Genomic DNA, 8,987 nt, shown 5'->3' with positions numbered 1-8,987 from the left:
CTCCTAGAAATATTATATCATTATAACACTTCTTCATAACATTTAAAACTCCTAAGATTTTTATTCCGTTGGTTTCATTTTAAAGTATATCCTTCTTTTTTTTTTAATTTTTATTGGAGTATAGTCGATTTACAATGTTGTGTTAGCCTCAGTATACAGCAAAGTGAATCAGTTATACGTATACATATATCCACTCTTTTTTTTTTTTAGATTCTTTTCCCATATAGGCCATTACAGAGTATTGAGTAGAGTTCCCTGTGCTATACACAGTTCCCTGTGTTCTTATTAGTTATCTATTTTATAGGGATTTATCCCAAGGATGCAAGGATTCTTCAGTATCCACAAGTATAGTTTTCTTTATCAGCCACAATATTTTACGTGATTTTTTTCTCCACAGGATGGCTAATCTCATCAATTTAATATTGATTCTTGTTAGCTTTCATTTATTCAGCATTTTCTGGGGACTTCCCTGGTGGTCCAGTGATTAAGACTCTGCACTCCCAATGCAGGGGGCCTGGGTTCCATCCGTGGTCATGGAACTAGATCCCACATGCCGCAGCTAAGAGCCCACATGCTCCAACAAAGATCCTGCACGCCTCAACTAAGACCTGGCGCAGCCAAATAAATAAATAAAACATTTTCTGACTTCGTCTTCAAATTCTGGATATATCTTACTGATTTCCCTAGGCCATTCTAAAGACCCACAGGATCCACATGGGAAAATACAGAGAAAGCATAAACTTTGGACTCCAAAGATCAGGATTTTAGTGTCACCACGCCACATCTTGGCTATATAATCTCAAGGCTGGTAAGCACAAATACCTGTTTGTTGTTGTTTCAATCTGTAAAATGAGGGGAGTGATAATGCCAGTCCTATCTATCTGTATCATTGTGAGGATCTAACATTATAGGTTTGCCCTTTCTGAAATATAAAGTTACCCTCTTGGTTAGAATCCAGACAAAGCATAGCAGACATGGCTTATTTCTGCTCCATGATGTCTGTGACCTCAGCTGGGAAGACAATGCCTGGAGGTGTCTCAGTCGTGGGGGTCTGGAATCACCTGGAGGCTGATTTCCTCATATGTCAGGTGGTTGAAGCCGGGACCTCAGGTAAGGCAGTCAGCCAGGATGCCTAAATACTCTCTTCACGTGGCCTGAGCTTCCTCCTAGCATGGCTGCCTCAGGGTGGTCAGACTTGTAACAAGGCGGCTGAGGGCTCCATATACTAGGGTTCCTGTAAGCAAGGTGGAAGCTGTATTGCATTTTATGACCTAGCTTCCTAACTCACACAGCATCACTTCTGCTGCATTTTATTGGATACAGGTAAGTCTCAAAGTCCAGCCCAAATTCATGGAGAGAGACTATAGAACCCACCTCTCAATGAAAGACGTGTCAAAGAATTTACAGACATATTTAACGTACAGACAGAATGTGTTTAGAATAATGGACTAGCTACTCTGTAGAAATGGCTGCTTATCCTCACCTTCTCCCAAGGGGATTCTACAGTGAAACTCTCCCCCTTTTATTACTGAGAATCACCAAGACATATCTCAGTATGGTACAGAAGAAGGCTTTACCTTCTTTCTTTAGCTTCTGAGGCCCCCACTGACTGCAAAACTAAATGCAGGTCCTTGGCTATCGGACACATCCTAACTCTCCTCTTGGGCATTTCCCCCCAAATCCCAATGCTGATGGGATTTGGTAGTGTTGATGTGCTGAAACCCTCTACACAAAACAGTGGCACTGTGTTCTTGGAGCCTGCAATGAGCCAAGCCAGTTTGTGTTGAGCAGAAACAGACATAACACCTCCCTTTTGTGTTACAGCATGCCGTATGGGCATCAAAGCAGTCTTATCTTGCATTTTAACGTCTTACAGACATTTTAGTCAACACAGTTCTTTTGGCTTTTTCTCACCATCCCCTTTTCCTCTAGGGCATTCATGTATTCACAGGAAGCTGAAAAACAAATCTAGGTGAGAAGCGCTACTCCGAACATTGCTCCAGATGATGGCTGAGACACTGTTACGAAGCCTCGCTGATAGGCCTGACCCTCTCTTCCCTGGAGATAAATTTATTTCCGACTGGTGTTTCTAACCTGAATCCTGCATTCTATAGACACTGAATAGTCCCACCCATCAGCCAGACTTGCCCAGCCAGGTCTGATCCCACATGAATTGGTCAACTACTCAAAAACAGGTAAGCAGCCTCTAGGAAGCTTCTATAGCTCTAACCATGTTCAATGCTGTAGAGCTAATCACAGCTTAATATTTTCTTTATGAATCAAGGTCATCATTACAAATAACACATTCTATATTGTTTAATAGTGGGCTACTCTCAGAAGCTATTTATGTGTGAATAGAAAATAGAATCATAGGGCTTCCGTGGTGGCGCAGTGGTTGAGAGTCCGCCTGCTGATGCAGGGGACACGGGTTCGTGCCCCGGTCCGGGAGGATCCCACGTGCCGCGGAGTGGCTGGGCCCGTGAGCCATGGCCGCTGAGCCTGCGCGTCCGGAGCCTGTGCTCCGCAACGGGACAGGCCACAGCAGTGAGGGGCCCGCGTACCGCAAAAAAAAAAAAAAAAAAAAAAGATTGGAAAATAGAATCATAGAGTTGATTCCCCACCATCTTCCCACTGGGAGATACTTGGAATCTCCTCTGTGGAATTTTAAACTCTATCCAAATACTTTACTGGTAGGGACCTCACTAATACAGTACATTCAGCTGTAACTTTTTTTTTCTGAAGTTAAATTGAAATCCTCCTCTTTATGACATCTATATTCTGATTTGAGTTTTGCCTTATAGAGGAACACAAGATGAGTCTGTTTCTTGTTCTGTGTAACTGCTTTCAAATATTTGAAGGGAGTTCTCTCAAAGCATTTTCTCATCTTTCTGTGTACTCTTTTCAATGTTCCTGTTAAAACGTGGTCCCATGAATTAAACACTGTTCCAGATTTGATCCAACTAAAAAAGAATAGAATCTCTCATTGCAATAACCTAGGAACCATGCTTTTGTTAATATAATCAAAAATCATATAAGCACCCATTATTGATACATATGAAGGTTACAGTCAACAAAAAACCTTTGTTGTTTTTTAAATAAAATGCTATTGTATCAAGTCTAGATTTTCAGTCTTTTTAGCATTGGACATCTCTTCCACTGAACTCACATTTCTCAGACTTTAATTCTTTTTTTTTTGCCCAGCCGCTCCGCAGCATGTGGGATCTTCCCGGACCTGGGCATGAACCCGTGTGCCCTGCATCGGCAGGCAGACTCTCAACCACTACGCCACCAGGGAAGCCCTAGACTTTAATTCTTGAAGGAAGACCTTGCTTTTTAATTCACAAAATTTGTTAGATATTACATTTCTAACATTTACCAAAGGATGTTTATATCAATATGTTATTTCATCTTATAGCATCTTGCTTATACTATCCTTGAGTGTGTTAATAAGATACAGAGTTCTTTGAAATATTCTTTGTGAATTTGGTAATTTGGGGTATTAAATTTTTAAAGTTTGCTTTTATTGCAAGGTGTAGTTTTCCATATATATATATGGAAAACTATATCTATATAGTGAAAATAGTACCTGATAAGGGATGGGTCAGAGCAGGGTGGAGGAGATAGTGTGGGAGTGAGACTTCTCTAAGCATACCTTCTAATATAGTTTTACTTTATGAGACATGTAAATAAATGAAAAAGTAAAATCTAACCAAATGAACCTAATTGTACATCAAATTGATAACATAACTACACAGAGAAAATGGTTAATTCAAGTAGCTTCTGAATATAGTTTTCTGACTAGACTATGGTGGATTTACACTGTGTTATATGAGCTAAACTGGACTTGTTTCCCAGAGTCCTCTTCCATCCTGTAAGACTTGCTCACCATCTCCTTAAATATATCCCATGAAAGGGTCCAAAACACACTCTCTTCACCAAAGATGTAAGAAATGGATTTGTGAGGGTAACTCTTAGAGCTCTGTGGTGACAAACTTCCGTAAGACAGAACTGACAATAAGCAATACCATTTCGGTGGAGTGGGCTTTTAACTGTGGTGGTGAGCACTGGCTTCTCCTGCAGGACCCCCATCACTGGAGTTGCCATGAGAACCTCAGGTAGTGAGAGTCTGACTTATACTGCAATCCCTCCTCACAGGTTCCAGCAGCAGACCCAGAAACACCGGCCTCACAGAGACTGCTTAAACACCTCCACAACTGCATAAGATCAAATCCCTATAGTAAATTCCTTGTTATTTACATTTCCTAGGGCTTCTGCTTCTGATTACGTACTGACTGGAATAGATTCTAAAAGCAAAATTAACTACAAATAAATCTTAAACTTTATTTAGATTGATTATTGGTAGTCATCTTGGTTTTGTAATTCTGAAACAATTTGTCATTATTGTGGCATAGAGCAAATTAGTACATATGTTGATATTGGGAATCGGGGTTCTTTCTGTGGAAAAAGTAGAAATACATATGGAACAGGGGAAGTTGAAGAAGAACCCTGTGGTTCTTAGTGTTGGATTTGAATTGGAAGTAGCAGTATTAACATAAGATTTAGGGGGAAAATATATGTATATATACACATACTATAAATATACACACACACAAACACACACCTAGACATACTGTATAATTTTTAAAAGAATATATGCTAGGGCTTCCCTGGTGGCGCAGTGGTTGAGAGTCCGCCTGCCGATGCAGGGGACACGGGTTCGTGCCCCGGTCCGGGAGGATCCCATATGCCGCGGACTGGCTGGGCCCGTGGGCCATGGCCGCTGGGCCTGCGCGTCCGGAGCCTGCGCTCCGCAACGGGAGAGGCCACAGTGGTGAGAGGCCCTTGTACCGCCAAAAAAAAAAAAAAAAAAAAGAATATATGCTAGTTAATATACAGAGAAGGAATGATACAATTAGGAAAATACATACTAATACGTATATCTATTGTGTTAAGAACATGCATGTACTATATAAGTACATATGCTATAAAAGTGTATACAGTTGTCCCTTGAATAACACAGGTTGGAGCTGCATGGGTCTGCTTATACATAGGTCTTTTTCAATAGTAAATACTACAGTACTACATGATCCGAGGTTGGTTGAATCCACAGATGCAGAACTGCGGATAAGGAAGAACTGTGTATACAGCGGACTAACTGTAAGTTATACATGGATTTTCAACTGCGAGGCGGGTCAGTGCCCCTAACCCCTGCATTGTTCAAGAGTCAACTGTAGGGACTTCCCTGGTGGTCCAGTGGTTAAGATTCTGCACTTCCCCTGCAGGGGCACGGGTTTGATCCCTGGTCTGGGAAGTTCTGCGTGCCATGCCTTACGGCCAAAAAGAAAACAAAAGAAGTCAACAGTATATACTTATAAGTATATAATCTATATATTTGTATCTCTGGCTATACCTATGTAGAATATATGTGTATACTACATAACTACTTATGTGTGTGTGTGTATATATATATAAGTACTTAAGTATTATGTATGTACTTACGTAGATATATAATATATTTTTTAACAGAAAAAGCTGAACGAACTTTTTGGCCAACCCAATAGCAGTATTATAAATAATAATATAAATAATATTATATATAATAATGTATTATTATATTATATATAGTATTATATATTTTAATATATTAAAATAATATAAATAATATATCATTCGTATATTATTTTAATGTATTAAAAATATATACTAGGGATTCCCTAGTGGCGCAGTGGTTAAGAATCCGCCTGCCAATGCAGGGTACATGGTTTCAAGCCCCGGTCTGGGAAGACCCCACATGCCGCAAAGCAACTAAGCCCGTGCGCCACAACTACTGAGCCTGCGCTCTAGAGCCCGCGAGCCACAACTACTGAGCCCACGTGCCACAACTACTGAAGCCCACGCACCTAGAGCCTGTGCTCCGCAACAAGAGAAGCCACTGCAATGAGAAGCCGGCGCACCACAACGAAGAGTAGCCGCCACTCGCCGCAACTAGAGAAAGCCCACGCACAGCTATGCAAGACCCAACGCAACCAAAAATTTTAAAAAATTTAAAAATTTAAATAAAAATTTAAAAATACATATACATACTATATAATAATTATTGTAATATATATACTATATAAAATATATAATTACATATTTTAATATATTAAAAATAATATAAATAATAAATAGTACAATATATAAATACTTATGTTTATATGTAGTCTATATAGATATAGATGTAGATATAGATTCATAGGTTCTTAGCTCTGCCCGCTGAAAGAAGTACCTAGGAGTAGTAGTAAGTATATCTGGTGCCTGGATCTTGGTTTTGAAAGGCCATTCTCCACGAAAAGTAACATGGGCTTTAAGAAATGGTTGATCCAGATCTAGGGAAGTAAATTTATAAATTGAGCTTGCACAGGATGTGCCTTGGTATATGCAAGAGCAAGGATATGATAGAATTAGAAAAATTACCATTTTGCAACCACCAGTGTAATCATTACTCCAAGTCAGGACCATGAATAGTTGCTAAAACTATTATTGGGTAAAAGACTGTTGGGGAACAGGACCGTCTCATGGTTTCATAACACCACCGCACAGACCTCTTACTAATTATAAAGGGGAAGTGTATATTTACAGTGGAGAGATCTGGCAGCCACTATATTAACCAAGTAATAAAACTTAGCACCACCAATAGGGGAACACTTCAACACCATGTAAGTCCTGATGCAGTACATAGTCTATGTAGTATTTGGGCCCAAATAGGTTTAACCTGAATGTAATCATGAGGAGACAATCAAATCCAGAACGTGGGACGTTATATAAGACAACCGACTCTAACTCTTTAAAAATTCAATATTGTGAAAAACAAAAAAAAGTCAAGGGCAGAGGACTATTCTAGTTTAAAACAGAGTAAAGAGATACAACAACCAAATGCAATATGGGGACAGTTGGGAAAATTTAAATATGAGCTATATATTAAATGGTAATTGTGAATTAAGTTAATTAATTTAATTAATGTTAATCTTATTCCTATGAGATGAGTGGTGAAGTGTTTAGGGCTGAAATGTCATTATATCTGCAACTTATTTTAAAATGGCTCAGAAGAAGATGGAGATAGAGATAAAGAAAAGGAGGAACCTAGATGGTTATAGTAATGTGTTTGTAATACTATTCTTTTAACTTTTCTGTACATTTGAAATTTTTCCAAAAATGTTGGAAGAAACATTTTCTATATAAAAGTAATACATACCTATGGTAATAAAACATTGTGGTAAGTTTCCAAAGGAATTTTTTTTTCAGGCAATTAAAAACTTGTAAGGCATCTATTAATATTACATTAAGTTTTACCTTCTTACATTACCTGCCTAGGATTATTCCTGATAAATCTAGTTTGATAATACTTTTTATTTTCTGATACACTGGAATTAAACCATTTTGTATCATGATTTATAGACAATAAGAGTCACGAAACAAAGTTCTGCTGTATCTTGCTCAGGTTTTAATAAGACCCTATAATGTACCTCTACCTATCAAGTGAGAATTTTCTCACATCTTAAATGTTGTTATGTTCATCTAAGTGTGTGTTTAGAGTACATATTTTTTATTTCAAATATTTGCAGCAAAACCTGTCCTAGTTTCTTCTTGTTCTTAAGATATTTTTATGATGTCTCATAGTTCATATCTTCATTTATTCATTCACTCCACAAATACTTACTGCATACCTACTTGGTGCCAAACACTGCGCTAGGCTTTTATGGAATCTGAACAATAATGAGAGTCTTAGATTTTGGTTTGTTTGTTTTAACACTTACCATCGCTCGGGAAGAGCCTCGTATACAGTAGACTGTTAAAAAGCAAATCTCTAATAGTACCCAACGTTAGAGACGTCAGAACTTCTATTACTGTTTTTTGGTATTTAATGTCTCTAATGCTGATTTTCAAATCTGTGTTTTGCTTTTGTCTTTGATTCTTAGGTATAGAAACCTTTCTACGGGATCTTGCTTCCTACTTCACAGAGAAAATAGAGGCTTTAAGGCATGGACTCTTTAGTTTCCCCCAAGTGGGAACTTCTATGCATTTTTTTTCATTCTCTTCACCTTCCCTACCTCACAGCATGAAGTGCCGCTCCTCATTTAAGCACTGATACTTCCGGCTGTCTCCTTTTTCTCAAAAATCGCAGGCTTCCCTGGTGGCGCAGTGGTTAAGAATCCGCCTGCCAATGCAGGGGACACGGGTTTGAGCCCTGGGCCGGGAAGACCCCACATGTCGCGGAGCAACTAAGCCCGTGCGCCACAACTACTGAGCCTGCGCTCTAGAGCCCGTGAGCCACAACTACTGAGCCAACAAGAGAAGCCACCACAATGAGAAGCCTGTGCACTGCAGTGAAGAGTAGCCCCCGCTCACCACAACCAGAGAAAAGCCCACGCGCAGCAACAAAGACCCAACGCAGCCAAAAATAAAATAAATAAAAATTTTTAAAAATATACTTTATAAAAAAAATCTCTGTTGCCTTAGATTCCATGACTCCACACATTTCCAGTACTCCTCATAAAAGTTTAGTTCTTTCTTGGTTTCCTTTTTGGGGTCAGCTTTCACCATCTGCAATTTAACTGTAGGTATAACCCGGGCTTCCATATTCTGCCAATTATTTTTTCTCATGGAACTCATTTTATCCTCTTGTCAATTCCATTGGTTTTATTTGCAATGATGACTTCTACGTCTATATCACAGTGTAGGTATCTCCACCTGGCCTCAACCTTCTGTATCCAACTACCTACTAGATGTCTTCACTTGAGTATGTCACAGACACTGCAAACTCCACAAGTAACAAACTGAGCTCTACAATCCCACGTTCTGCTTCAACAGCTGCTCATCCTGTATTTTTAAAAAAAATCTCAATTGATGGCACCACCTTTTGACTTTTTAATTTAAATATAATTACTAAATACATACTTTGTTCTCTGATGTAGATATAACAAATCTTTTTTTTTTTTTTTTTTTTT

The sequence above is a fragment of the Physeter macrocephalus genome, chromosome 5 (genome assembly GCF_002837175.3).
Source record: "Physeter macrocephalus isolate SW-GA chromosome 5, ASM283717v5, whole genome shotgun sequence".
NCBI lineage: Eukaryota > Metazoa > Chordata > Mammalia > Artiodactyla > Physeteridae > Physeter > Physeter macrocephalus.
Note: the sequence above shows the minus strand (reverse complement) of the source record.